Source organism: Corvus kubaryi, unplaced genomic scaffold, assembly GCF_017639235.1.
Source record: "Corvus kubaryi isolate FWS band 111438036 unplaced genomic scaffold, C.kubaryi_AGA036_p1.0 37397, whole genome shotgun sequence".
Lineage (NCBI taxonomy): Eukaryota > Metazoa > Chordata > Aves > Passeriformes > Corvidae > Corvus > Corvus kubaryi.
This window is the reverse complement of record NW_024581136.1, coordinates 17,700,606-17,715,720: the sequence shown is the minus strand read 5'-3', so window position 1 is coordinate 17,715,720 and position 15,115 is coordinate 17,700,606. Positions and strand designations below refer to the sequence as shown.

General features: G+C 41.8%; 1 protein-coding gene across 4 annotated transcripts in view; it reads right to left on the bottom strand.

Annotated features, from left to right (window-relative positions):
* The window catches only part of MECOM (MDS1 and EVI1 complex locus), a 181,856-nt gene extending 169,860 nt beyond the window's left edge, over positions 1-11,996 (bottom strand). For all 4 annotated transcript variants that reach the window (XM_042042215.1, XM_042042216.1, XM_042042217.1 and 1 more), the window contains exon 1: positions 11,650-11,996. The gene's annotated coding sequence lies outside the window, so the exon portion shown is untranslated. The remainder of the gene's footprint in view (positions 1-11,649) is intronic.
* Positions 11,997-15,115: the final 3,119 nt, after the last annotated feature.

The following is a 15,115-nucleotide window of genomic DNA, read 5'->3' as shown; positions in this document are numbered from 1 at the left end:
TGTTAGACAAAGAAATGTGAATACCTCTGCTTCTCAGCAGAATGGGAGGAAACCAAGGAAAATCTGGATCATGCTAAGCTTTTCTTTTCACCACAAAAATGGTAACTTAAACCTGTTGCATCAAATTATTTATAATTCCCAACACTAAGGCCGTTTTTTTTTTCTTCTTCAGCATTACAGAGCAAGCCTGGCAATATCACAGGAGGAGGAACAGTACTACTGAGCCTTTCCAAACACATCAAATGTATAAGTTACATGTAAAAAATTCTACAAAGCCCATCAAAATACGGGCAAATTGGGGTTTAATCCCTCTGTTGCTTTGTGTTCAGCATGGCACAGGGCTCATGGTGCTGTCAGGGCTGCTGGAGACCATTTGGGGGATTTCTGTGCTGCAGAAGGACCAGGGGCTCGGTGGTGTTGGATTTGATTGTGGGGATGTTGGGTGGGATGGGGCACGGGAGCCTCCAGGCTGACTGAAGCTTTCCTGGCTGGATGGGACCAGGGCCCCATTTCACATTAATCCAACTCTGTTTGGAGCCATCTGCTATTTCAGGTCATCATTTCACTCCTCCTGACTCCCACTGCTGCAGGGGCATTAGCATGGGGACAAAAGCTGCTCAAGCACCTATTCTAAACCCATTCAAGCTCAAACCCACTAAAAATCACACCCAAAATGATACTGTTGCAATCAGCTAAATTTTATTCAGGAATGCTGGGGCTGAAAACCAGAATTTTCGTTTTCTACTTCTGCATTGTTGTCATGGGTGGTGGGATCAGATAGTCCAGTCTTAAAAATGCCAGAGAAGCACAAAAGTATTTGAATGAAAATGCCAAACAAGTCACTCTCCCTGAGCTAAATACCTACCACGAGGGTTTCTTTACACACAGAAACTTCTGTTAAAGCCATAATCTTCTAATAATTATTTAAACTATTGTGAAATCTGCCTGAAACATGTTTTATTCATCCCTGTTTGCATTAGTGTGAGGGAAAATGGCTTTAATGAGGGAAGTTAAGATGTTGCCTTTTTTGCAACAATGCCAGCCATCGAATTGGTGAGGTGACTTGAGAAAATCAGCTTCCAAAAGGGAATAGCGAGGGTCCATACTGGTAGGGATTGAGCTGCTTTGCCAAGAGTGGGACTGGTGGTGTTTCAAGCAGAGGGAAGAGTTTGTGGGAAGGAATGAGCAGACTGTGTCCACAGCAAAAGTAAAGTCCCAATACTAAAAGAACTGAGGAACACTGAGATTTTGACATGAGGAGAGCTGAGAAAGGAAAAGATATGGTAGAAAACTAAAATATGCTCAGGCACTAAAAGGCAGACAGAGCCTGGTCAGCAAACCACATGCACAGCCAGTGCTGGATGCCATTATGGCACTGCCCCACTGAAAAATAAACTGAGGAAGATGAGGGCCAGATATAAAGGGCAGAGGGAGATGGGTCTCACAAAAAAATGGAAGAAGCCAGGAAAAAGGAAGTTTTTCACAAGGCTGAACAAGGATTCCAGCTGACTCCAAGGTTTTGGAACAACATGGAGAACAGCAGCACAAGTTATGAGAGAAGGAGAACAGGGATGAAGGAAGTAAAGAGAAGGGCACAGCCCAGGGTCAGCAGGTAGACTAAAATGCAATTTGAGACCAGAGATCTACAAACAAATAATAAAAAAGGCCTCCTTCACATCATCTGAACTAGGGGGGAAATGGCAAAATACTGCTCTCTGTGCAAGAGAGGAGGTGTGTTTCAAAGGCAAGGCACTGAACACATCACTGCTCAGCCCAGCCATCAACAGCATTTTGCTCTGCAGGTACAGAGGGTTTGGTGGGGTCATTTCTGGGTTTAGCATTAAAGAAAGACTGAAAAATCGTTTTCTCTCCTCCTTGCTAACGGCTCATTTGGCTGCCTACACACGTAGATATTCCAAACAAGTGGGTGCCAAGTTAAGACTAGAAAGAAAAATCACTTTTTCTGTGTTTGCAAGCAAATTTTGCCTTATTTGAAGGTTAACACTATATCAGTACTTATAATCCACCTTTACAGGATATTTTCTGTAAATGCAGTGATGCTGAAACTTTCCCATCTCCAAACTTCCATTTTCCCCTCCAGGAGAGTTTCACATTTTTTTTGCACAAAATCAACATTACTACCATGGTTTTGAAATACTGTGACCACAAATCTCTTAAAAAACATTAATACTCAGATTTATTTTTTAGTAAAACACCCGTGTAGCAAATAGCTACACTCGTGGAAAGCCCATCAGCCACATGAGGCCATTTCAAGAAGATAGGAAGGTTCCTTTTGGAAATCCTGAGCAGCTCCACGCCGAGCTTCCAGCCCAGCCCACTCTGTGTGTGCTGCCAATACACTTCATCAAGTTAAGACTAAGAACAACACTTTGGGAAACCCACTATACACCAGAGCCCTTTACGCCATAGGCTTCACCTGATGAAATGTTATGCTTTTTGTGGGCTCTTTTACGTCTTTCCACACTAAACACGAGGTCTATGCTTTAAAAGGAAGGGCCACTTAACATTTGTATTTCTTTCCTGAACTAATGAGTATTGTATGCGCCAAAGTTTGTGCGATCACAAAGTCAGGCAGGATTATGACAACCTCTGTCCTCACTCCCGTGTGTGCCACCTACCATTCAGCCAGGAAACATGAGGGCTGTCACAACAATAAAGCTCCATATTAATGCTCTCTGGGGTAGGAATACCCTGTTAGCCAATTACTGCTTTCTTTTTTTGCTTCCAAATAAGTATACTTCTGTATGTGCCTGACGAACACATCCTGAGCTGCAGGTTCTAGCAAACAAAATTTGGGCTTCTCTTTGGTTGCTCAAATTTTGTGATGTCTTTATTAGACCAAGTGCCCAGACTGCAATGCTATTGTTAAACATCAAACCTCAATGCTGTGTCCTCTGAAGTGCATGCATTCAGCTGGGTTAATAAGCATCTTGCCATACCCCAAATCCTGTGTTCATTTGCTTCTGTTTAATGAGGACCATCTTCTCCTGCCCACATGTATGCTCGTCTCTCCAGTGCTTGTTGAGCCATCAAGACACACCTTTGTTTCATTTAGTATGCAATTTTCACCTCTGACCCAAGAAACTAGTCTTAGGCTTCCTGAACTTTATTGCCTGTTAATAGACTGCTGGCTCTCTTTTCAGCAGTCATAGAAATGGTGGAGAGACATTTAATTGAAAAGAGGGACAAAGCTAGAGCCTGAAAGGCAAAGTCAGTAGGATTTTAGACAAAAAAAAAAAAATCCAGCAATAATATGTTTGAGGAGGTTTGGATATTCTTTACAAGTTCGTGGCTCTTTACACAAATAAGAAAGACATCATTGATTTAATTATCTTCCCAGGGAACAATGGTGTAATACTCTGAATGGTGCTAAATGATTGATCTGGTAATTCATCTTCTGCTAACAGCTATCTATGCATTTTGTTTCTCTCCAGTCCTCAGCCCGATGACATTAGCAGCAATGTCACGGAGCAGTGCTGGGCTTTCATAAAACACCCACAGATGCTCTTTCCTGCCAGTGTTTAGGGACACATGGTTATAATTTTGTCTGTATTTCTTTGTTGTAGATTACTTTTAACTACATCTGTTCAATTAAAACAGAAAAAAGAAAGACACAGCTAGAGCCCATCAGCTTTATATCAGAAGAAGCCTTTTAATGAAATAGAGAGATTTAATTTTGTAAGTGTTCTGATGAGTGCGAGATGCCTTTATGTTTTTTCAGAAGTTCTGTTTGGTGAATAGTTAGGAAAGGACATTATTACAGCATAAGGATATTATTGTACATAGAAAGGCATTATTAAAAGTGATTTATTGTTCCATGTTAGGAAACTTATAGGAAAAGTCTGATAATATATTAAACTTGTTTATTATGGACTTCATATAATTTTTGAATAATGCCGCTTTTTCTTTTGACAAGAGCAATAAACTCTGCTGATACAGACATACACTGATTATCCCAAGTCAACTGTGTTGCTTAAAGAAACATGCCCAAACAATCAGCTTCTGACAGCTGCATCTCTTGTTATTTACAATAGCCATCACAGTAATAACTCACCATTTCTATATTAATAAGGCAGTGAAATTTATTATGATGGTATTGAAAAGTTATTAAGTACTGCATCCCAAGTGACAAAGTACCACAGCACTGTCACTATCCAAAAGCAGTTGCCCATCCATCACAAAGCTTTCCAGATGGTCCTGCATCTTTATCGCTCCCAGGTTGGTGACATCACCTGTTCACCCTCTCAAAATTGATGATGAAAGCAAACAGATCTATCTTACTTACATTTACCAAATCAATTTAATTTTACAGGCCGTGGCTTAGTGACATATTGACTGTTTTCCTTAATGGCATCTACTGTACTTAATGCAAAGAACTCATCTTTGAATCCTGGCTTGCATAATGTGGCATTTCATAATAAATTTTTTATAACATATTTATTTAATGGGAAGAAATATGATTGTTTGTCAGTTCTATTAGATGCAATTATTATTCTCTTCAGTTTAATATTTTTTATTTTTCTTTCTGATGTTGTCTTTCTTAATGGCTAAATTCAATTTACCAGTTTTGTCTTCTAAAAGGAAGTCTGGCATATCTCATTTATTTTTCTTTGTAATTTGATAATCTCAAATCTAGTCCAGCGGCAGCTTTTGTCTCTATTAATTTAATGCTCTTACCTGCTTGGACAGAATGTTACTGAACTCAAAACTTACCTTGGTGGTGTTTAAATAAATAAAAATCTCTTTGTTCTGAAGAGAACTACAAATTCCTGAAACATCCTCTTGGTTCTGCTCCAAAGAAGGTAACAAAACTTCCTTCTCCCCTTCCTACTTCTGAGTCCACTTGACCCTTATGGTTTCACTCTGCTTCCCTCAGGAGTTAATGCTCCTCCTGATTAAATTAAAACCTCAGTGGCTTTGTGGGCAATACACACACAGACCTACAGAGAGGTTTCTGTGGCTTTAGACCATGCCATGGAATGTGCAATTTCCTGCCCTCAAGGTCAAGGACATGGTGGAGCATCCACTGTGGGTGGAGAAATAGTCCATTCTACACAAACCATTCCAGGTTTCATTGAGACAAAAGCTTTTGTGAGATTTTACAGCTGTGCCATGACAACAGCTGCTCAGCCTCCTGCACTGGCTAAAAACCTCCTCCTGATGCTGTTGCCACGTTGATCTTGGGTTGGCTCAGAGACTCACCAGTCCCATGAGCACAGCCACAGTGCCAGAGCTGGCTCAGGACAGGGGTGAGTGGCACCTCCCTTCCAGCACCCACTGCAGCCCCTCAGCTCCCTTGTGTGATATTGATCTGAAGGTTTTCTGAGAGCAGCTTCCCTGGCCGGCCCAGGAGGGAGCTTTGCAGATCTTGCGCTCCCCTTCAAGCATGCAGCAGCTTTGCCTGACCAAGAGAAGGTTGTGGTCTTTATCCAAAAGAACAAAGCATCACATCCCACCAACCCCATGCAAGACTGCTTAATCATATCAATCAAAGAATTAGAGGAATTGAAGAGTGGAAGTAGGGAATAGTAAAGAAAGACAACACAGACCAACACTGAATGATCCCTCTTGTCCTCACCCTCTTCCATCCACAAGAAACAACCCAAAGGACCAGCAGATCCCCTTTTCTGTCAATACATTTAATTCAAACGGAATGACAAGTCCACCTGCTCATATCTTGCTATTCAAGGACCTAATATTTGCTCATTTGCAATTATAAACCCTGTGTTCTCCAGGCAGGCAGAAAGCTGGTGATAAGCCCAGGGAGCTGGCTGGGGTATGGTGCTGACATCCACTCTGAAGGCAATGCTCTGCTCATGAAGCAGCATCTGCCTGCATTGCCACAGGTCTCCTATTGCTGCAGCAGTGTCTGACTCGGGCACAGCCTCACCACAAGACCCAGATGCAAACAACAGAAGAATTCAGACTGGTAACCCTTGCAGCAATGTCCTTTTTGTACACAGCTCTGGAGGGGCCATCTCAAGCACCCTCATGCACACTCACCCCAGTGAGTGTGTGAATGCAAGACATTCGGCATGAACTGCATCCCGTGTGCACCGAACACCGTGTCCCTTACAGAGAGCTTAACACGGCAGCTAAGCACGTGCTTAACTCAAACACCTGGGTAATCCTGTTGATGATAAGCTTGCGCCTAAGTGCTTTATTGGATCTCAGCCAGAGTGCTCTATGCCTTGCAAAGCTGAGCTCCAAATGGGATAAAACATCACCTATGTGCTGAAGACAAGGTAAGGATGTCACCCCCACCTGCAGCTGCCAGCAGTGGATGATCGGTTGATCTGGGGGAGAACACGCTCTCTGCAAGACTAGGTTGGTCTTGTATTGATCAAAAAGCAGTCCCACCTCCCACTATAAAACAAATCATTCCTTTTTAATTCCAAATAACAGAATAACCCACATCCTTGTTTCTGCTTTTGCTTCAATAATAATTTTGCAAAAATCCCTGGAGTCTCTATACTGCTGAAATCCATATGCAAGGAGAAAATATAGGCAAGGAATCTGTATTATACTTCCCTGCTTTCTAACCACCTGGCTGAGTGTGGTGCTGTTTTGCACGTTAATGCTGTTGAAAACAATTCAAGAAAAAGCCAAGATTTAGTCTGTAAAAGTCACAGACCAGTGGCAGTGTGAAAGTGTCAGACAACAGCAGAAAATCAAGAGGTTTTTTATTTAACACTAGGACACACTCCATATCCCAAAGAATAATATTCACAAGTGATGAAGTCTTTGTTCCTTCTATTTTTCCTTTCTCAAAAAAACCCATTATCTGCTGCTGTCTCCCAGAGTGATTTTCCTGACTACGAGGGAGTTATTTCCCTCAACACTGTCACTGTTTTTTAAGAGTAGCTTAACTCAAGTTTTAAGATGTGTGAATTCCACATGAAGTTATTTAGAAAACAAGACTTTTTGTTCTGTTTGTATTAAAAACAGAACAAACAACAATCAAAAAATCCTGCTTTCAACATTCTGGCGTAGATTTTTCCAACGGAGGACCCAAAAGCAGGGGCTAACATCTGTACATAGGAATTGGTCAGTAACTCCCACTGATTGCAGTAGAAGTTTTTGGAAGCTAAGAAAACCAAGCTATTGGTTTAGGTGCTACAACCCAGATTTGGGAGCATATATATTAGATTTCATCTCTAAAAGCCTATACTTTTTTTTTTTAAAGGTATTATTTAATTTTCATAGCAATATATGGTACACCTAGATCCCAGAATCTCAAATAAATTTAATTTTTAAAAGTGCCAAAAGACAGGAAAAGAGTGCAGAATTAAAGCTTCAAACTGCAGCTAATTCAGTCCCTACAAACTAGTGGGAAACTTGCACTCCAGAACAATTTTTTAGGAAGCTTTGCAGTTTTCTCCAAGGACTCACATGAAAAATGTTAGAGGAGACATAAATAAAGAGCCAAATGGCCTCCTAATTTCCATTTAGAAGTAATAGCATCAGCTCAAGCATACTCTACCAAATATGAGTTGTTTTTCAGCCTCACTGGCATGACAGGAAAATATACTCTGCTCTATAAACAGATTATATGCTGCTTTATAAAGCTCTAAACTATTTTTTTACTTCTGTGACAGGTTTGATTTATTGGAGTTTATTGCTCCTGGTTTTGCCCTCCTAGTAAAGAAATAAAAGTTTAGGATCAAAAGAGCTGTGAAGAATTTGTTCTTATGAATGAGACTTTGAGTTTGCTAGAGCAGCAAGAGACCTGAATTTGGATATTGGCCGTCCCCTGGTCGAAGGTAGGTGCGTGTGCTTTGGCGACCCACTCAAAGGCTTGCTTTGAAATACTCTCCCAGTTGTTTTTCATAGCAGGGCATGAACCATGATGAAATCACTAAATTTGTGTTCCCTTGCTTTTGTTTGAAAAAAATTACTGCCATCCCTTAAAAGCTTGTTTTCTTTGTTGATTAAGCAGCAGTCAATTTTCCCTTTTCCAACAAGCACCGAGCAGCAGCCTCCCGACCCCCTCGGATATTCGGGCTGCCGGCAAATACTAAAACCCCAGTGACAAACTGCAAAAAAGCTCGACCTTTCCCCTTGTCCGGTGACCCCCTGTTCGATTTGTACTTTAGCTAACCAATACCTGATTAGATAATGCTCAGCTCCAGCCCCACAAAATGAGATAAAATTCAAATTTATGGCTTTTCATTTAAACTGATCTACAGCACTCTAATCATGACCCGAGCACGACGATATCACAACAAATTCTCTTTGTCCCAGAGTGTGTTTTATGGTTGAACTGTATAAATGGACACAATAGACATTGTTTTCCTGGACTTGCTCTGACAGAACTCTGTATTGATCCCATAGGGAGTCTTGCTATAGGGGAACTTTGGAACAGGCTCCATGAAATTCCTCAGTCTCCTGCAGAAAATTTTTCTTTATCGTCTACTGCCTGGCTGCAGAATTTAACAGCAGCAGTTCCTCCAGCTTCCACTTCTCTCCCAATTGCCACAGGCTAATCCCAGTATCAACTCAGATGGATGCCACAAAAACTGGAAGTCAGAAGTGTCCCACAGCTCTAAATACCCAAAACTATGATAACCCTTTGCAAGGGAATAAAAATGTCCTTTCCAAAAATGTAGTTACAGTCCAAATTTGCGTGTAAACTGTAAACTCTTCTTTCCAATGTGAATGTAGGGTTTGGGGTTAAAATTTTCTAGTGTAAGACTGTAGACTGCCTAGCAATCCTAAACAATTGGAAAAAAGGAGCAAATGTTTTGTGACAGAATGGATAATATATGCAGTATCAGAAAAAGGCTGAGGAAGTTGTTCATCTTTCCTACCAAAACTATTTCAATGTTTATGTTTTCCTCAAAAAAATCCTCCATCATCTTTGAAAGCCAAACACTATTGGACATTCAGCATTCTACCTTAAACTCAGATAAAATGAAAATATTTGTTTTTCCAATAACTTGATCATTCTCTCTGCCGCCACAGGGGAATCTACTCAAGAGGTAAGTACACAAATAGTAGCAATGGTGCAACCCCACTATGTATTTCTTGGAGAACTACACACAAGAGGTGAAGAAATGAGTGAGCCTGGACATAGCAAAACACTTTCTTTGGCCTGTGGGACCAGGAGCAGCATGAACAGGTTGGGACATCCCTCCTTCTGAAGCCACCAGACACAGCTGACCTCCATAGTACCATGAATTATTCTAGGAATTACAGGTAATCAAACATAAGAGAGTACTGTGCCACATTCCACATCAATGCAATTCGCTCATCAAACAAGTATCATTATGGAAAGATTTTAAAACCTCTCATACTACAAGGTCACCTAAAACCTGCACCCAGCACCACACAGAATCTTTGGTTTTATCCTTCCTCCATTTAAGATTTAAATGAAATTTCACCTGGATTATTAGCAACAGCAGAATGAATTCCCATTTGTTGGCACCTGGCTGGACATACACCTTGTTGCCCAAAAGTGCCCATTTAAGCAGAAAACAACAGTACCATAATCACTTAGATTCCCAAGACCATACTTAAACCTCAATAAATTATACTTTCGCTCACCATCCCACGCTGCCTTTAGCACTGCCTGAGCCCACATACCAGTATCAGCTTCTTTCCCCCTTTAATATCGAAAACATGAGCCAAGGACGTGGTGGATTCCTGAGGAGTGTGATGATGAGCATCTGGGGTGGAAGGTGCATCAGTAAAGTCATCTCCAGCACTACCAGGTTCCTCCACATCCCTCCTCTAGCCCTAACCATCACTATGTGCCATTTTACTCACTGTGCAAACTCTGGTAACCAGCATTTCTTTGTCTCCCTTCAACAACAGTAAATGTATTTAATTCACTTGGAAAAGTATTCAGTTTCAAGTTCCTCTGAGCATCACAGAATACTTCTGGGTGAGTGACCAAATTGCAGCAGGACTTGACTGTTGATTTTGTGTGATTTTGCTCCAATACTTTTCAATAGCTTGCCCCAGCTGTCCCAAATAAATAACACTATTCAAATGGTACAAGTCCTGCAGCTGGAAAGGGATTCAGGCTGCCAGCTGGGCTTCCAGCACTATCAAGATATTCATTTCTTGTCTGGATATCACAGACCCCAAAATCTTAAATATTTCAAGCAGGAAAACCAGTCTCTAATATCATAGCATATTGCCAGCATCTAAGGGTGTGAAAATCTAGGTGGGTTTCCCTCAGTCTTAGTTAGGTTATCCTTCCCTACTCCACTTGAGTGTCCAGTCTAAAATACCCTAAAATTTTAGAATATGTTAAACCTGCAAGTACAGCCATGTATCAACAGTTTTGCTTTAATTTCTGCTATCAATATTTGAGCTTAATTGTGGTGTGGTTAAAGGTCAGATTTTATGGTTTCCTGGTGCCTTTTTCAAATAATAAAGATTTCTCACCAGCAATTATATTGCATCACAGTCTGCTAACTCAGGAGAGTGCTGCCAAGTCTATGACTTCTCCTGACACTATTCTGTCACATTGTCACAGGTCTCACAAGAGTTTAAACAGCTGGATGGAAAGTTCGGAGTGAACTGCCCTAGTGTTTATGGATAGTTAAGAGCAAATCAAGTTTCCATTTTCCACCATATCTGCAAGGCTCTGCTCCACAGTGAAACTCCATTTTTCCTGGGAAAATGAACTCCCATCTCTCCAGAGGTCAGCCATGCCCCTGGAGAGCCATGCAAACCCTGCACAGCTCCCCTTATCAGAAGCCAAAGGAAACGTACAGATGGAAAGCCAAGATTGTGCTCTGTTCCTACAGCACATTGTTAAAACAATGAATAAAACCATACAGGAACATTTGTTACATCATAACACAACAGCAACACCACTTGATGTTTGAATCCCTGACCTGACCATGGACCAGGAGCTCAGACAGATCCACAGTGATAACACAGTGAGGAAAATGTTGCTCCTGAAGGCAGAGAAAGCAAGATCCAACACCTCTACTTGCCAAAGGAGTCCACGAGCTCCTTCATGAAAAGCAGCATTTCCCAAAGCATCTGCAGAAGTAATATGAACCACACCACTGTGTGTGCTGGGTATGACACCAGCATCCAAACCTGCTTCACCAAAAGAATGGCAAAATTCCCATTAAGTTAAATGGAAGCAGGATCAACCCCCCAGCTTTTGAAGCCTCTAGTAGCACAAGGTTGTTCAATAGCAATTTTAGCCACACAACACCGGATTTTAGGGCTATTTTGGTATTTGTTGACAGAACATGGCAATTCACAACCCTGAAAGCAGCACCCAGTTTAATTTCAAACCTATTATGCAGCGATTTTGCAAATCCCTCAACCAGAGACATAATGCAGGACCATCCAAGACCTGATTAAAAATGGTATAGAAATGTTCCAACAACACAACTTTTCCTCACTTTCCTCAAAAGAAGCATCACCTGCCAATATCCACCCAGACAGATTTCATGCATGAAGAGCAATATTAATTTGACTTTTTTTCTTTTTCAATTTACAGTCATCTCTATCCAGAAAACCCCAAAAGGCCCCAAAGCAGTTTGTGCACATAAATATGCTTTGGCTGCCACAGGATAAGACTCAAATTCTGCAAATATTTCTGTGTTTACAGATACACAAGAACTCAACAGACCGAAAGAACGTACAGCATCTTACCTCCCAACCGTAACTGGGATCTTTCAGGTGTGGCCGCTGCTCTCCTACAAAAGGGCCAAATTTTTCCCCTGCTTCAATCTTCCTTTTGGTCCATATCCCTAATCCTGCTCCAGGAATGTTGGATTCTCGGAGCTCAAACTCTGAAGGAATGGGAATGTCATCAGGAATGTATATTGGAGCCTTGTAAGGAGAGCTCTCCTTGGGTGTGAAAGCTTCACTGGAGGTTGCCGGAGATGACGGCTCTTGGATGCTGATGGATGTTGGACACTGGACATTTGCAGTCTCTCCATCAGTTTCTGGCGCTTCCCGCAAGGGAAGTTCTGGAAAGCTCTCGTACAAACACTCATCACCTGGAAAAGAAAGCCAAACAGTAGGATTTGAAACACTCTGACAGAGTCTGCACATGAAACCCTTTCAGCCTGCACATGGAATAGAAGGGACACTTTGGGAGACCTCATCAATCACTAATCCTGCTGCAGAGCCTCAGTGTGGACAGAGCTGAGCCTTTTCTCTAGTGTAGGCCTGGGGGTAACACAGTGTTTCTCAATATTCTTGACATCAAAAGTGGTTTGCATCACTGAGCACAGGCGAGGGAATTGCAGACAGATGTAAAGGCAGGCACGCCCCATTGTCCAGTCGGGTCTGGATACAGCGCTGTGCCTCGCACACGCTTTGAAATTACAATTGAAAGCCAGCATTATATGTTACAACTGAAATCTAAGAGAAGTGAAAAGCAGGAAAGCTTCACTGGTCTTTCGGAGAGACAGATTGAACCTAAAGTAGTCAAAATTAAGTTTGATGGCCTCCAATTAGTCTTTGGAGAAAGGATCCAGCCTACCACACAACTCTTGGCAAGAGCTTCAGTTGATGTAAATCAGTGTCTTACCATTGACCTCCAAGAAATGCAATGGTCTGAAATAAGTTCAGGATCCAAACAGCACCTTATGGAGAACATGAACCTTCTCCTCTTACAGTTGCAAAAAATCCTGGGGCAGATCCAAAACACATTAAAAAAAAAAATCCTTCGTCTCTGGGGCTTAGCCAACAAAAAAAAAAAAAAAAAAAAAAAAAAAAAAGACAAAAAAAGGAAAAACTCACTATTTTTGACAGCCTAAAATGTAAGACTAATTATAAATTCTTTTTAGTCAGTAATGCTGAGTTACTTCAGCAAGGGCTTTAGCTGCACCAGCAATACCGTGCTCAACCCAACAATACATGCAAAAGGAGCAAAACAGCAAAACTAACCAAAAAAATCACCTTGACAATTTATATCCATTAAACTTATTAATGTTATTGGGTTTTTATACACACCAGAACTCATTCCACTTAATTCAAACATAAATAAGAGGTGGGAATACTGCACTCCAAGGACTGAAATTGAGAGATCAGGTATTTAAAACCTGAGCTTGAAGATATTTGCATAATATGGTTGACCCAGAAACAAAAGTGTTACACTGGGCTTGGCTTTCAGAATGACTCTGTTTCAGTGAAGAAACAGGAAACTTTAAAATATTCTTTCAATTTCTTGCTCATTTAAGAAACTATCCATGGTAGATTAGCACCGTATGCCTTTTCCACTGGAAACTGGTCATAGCCCATTGTCTCTCACATCTTTGTTACATATTATCTCACGGTTTTATATCTGTACTTTCATGCTTCTGGTACTGCCTAAGACAAACACTGGGACATAACAAATCATTGGAATAGATTGCTCCCATCACAGGACTGGCAAACTGGATTCTTCATCTGTGAGCAATTTATTCACAGCCATGAACTGTTTTTCTTTCTTTTATGTGGCACTGGCTATGACCTCATACATGTCACAAGAAGGTTCAACTACCCGTTCCCTCAGCCTCCAGTTTGGCAGAATCTGCCTGCACTTTAACAACTGAACCCCATATTGATTAATTTGTCACTTTCCTAATATCTGGCTTTCTGAAGTAGAAAATCTTGACTGACTCCACCATTTCACTGAGAAGGACACAGAGAGGGATTTTCCACTGGTTATGGTTCAGAACACCTACCTATCATAGCTGACTTTGGCAATGATGCTCAAGGGCTCATGAAAGTGCTGGTGCAGAGAGCTTGCTCTGTGCCTACCACTTATGAGCCCATGCCATACCTTCCTGCCCACAGCACCCCTTATCTTGGGCTCCAAAGGACAGGAAAGAGGGCATGGAAAGGATAGAGACACAGCTCCACCTGGATGCCACCACCCACTTTGCCCTGCACTGAGACAACTGCTTCAGCAACCATGGCACTGCTGCTGCCCCCAAACACAGTCCTGCTCCAGCATGGTGGGACAGGTGACAGAGGTCCATCCACACCTCCTGAGCATCCCCCAAGACTTGAATGTTCTCCCTGACTTCACAGGCCAGCAGCAATGCTGCGTGCACCATGGGGCAGGCATGCTCCCTTTCAGATGCCTTCCCCCAACTGTTTAGATTGCAGTCCTGCCTAAAAGACTTCAGCTGTTTTTGAAACGGGGGTTTAAAAAAAAAACCCTAACCCATGTATACACATGGGGTACAGGAAGAGAAATCACACAAGGAAAGTGATCTGGATGATGATAAGCACATGGCTCACTGGAAGGGGGGTGGCAGGGCTAAAAACTTCAGGCATCTAAATCCCACTGATTTTCCATGACAGCTGGGTGCCTGACACTCAAACTCCTTAAAAAGCCCATCTCACACAGTCACTGCTGTTGTCCCTGTCCTGCCAAGCAGTATCCCATAAAACCAAGGCTGTGCCCCATAGTCAACTCTCCTTCACAAAATAACAAGGTATCTCAGCCAAATAATTTAAGTCACAGCAAGCGATGACCTGCTCTGTGTCTGTCCCAAAGGGTCACCTTCCTCAGCTCCACTTGCCAGCAGTGCCTGCCCACAAGCCAGCACAAGCTGAGCCTTAAACATTTAGCAAGCACAGCTTTACAGATGTTTCATCTTCCCCAGGGACAGTCCAGTTTAATTTCTCTCTCACAGACTCAAAGGCCTCAGTTATACTTATCTCAGTCATTCTGGCTACGCTCGTTTTTAGCCATATAGGGTCAAACCTGCAGCTGATAAATTGGCCTCTGGAAGCCTGGCAGGGAGACAAGTCCGTTTGCTGGGTCTATTGTGCCTCCTTTGATTTCCAGCAGCCACACCCGATGTCATCGTTAAACACAGGCTTTCAGCTTGAAAGCTCTGGAAAATATAATATGCCTCTATGCCCCAAAGCCCTACGTGTGGGTAAAATGGACTACTGAAATAGTCCTTTGCCTAAAATGGCAATGTATTCTAGCAAAAAATATATTTTTAAACCTCAAAATAGACACAGAGTCGAATTATGACTGACCAAGAGATGGGAAGACCATTAAGACATATTAGTGAAATTAATAATAGAAGCAGCTCTATTAAAACCAATGTAGATGAACCAAGGTTCTGGTCCTAATTTTCAAAGGGTGTATGACTATTCTTCTTAA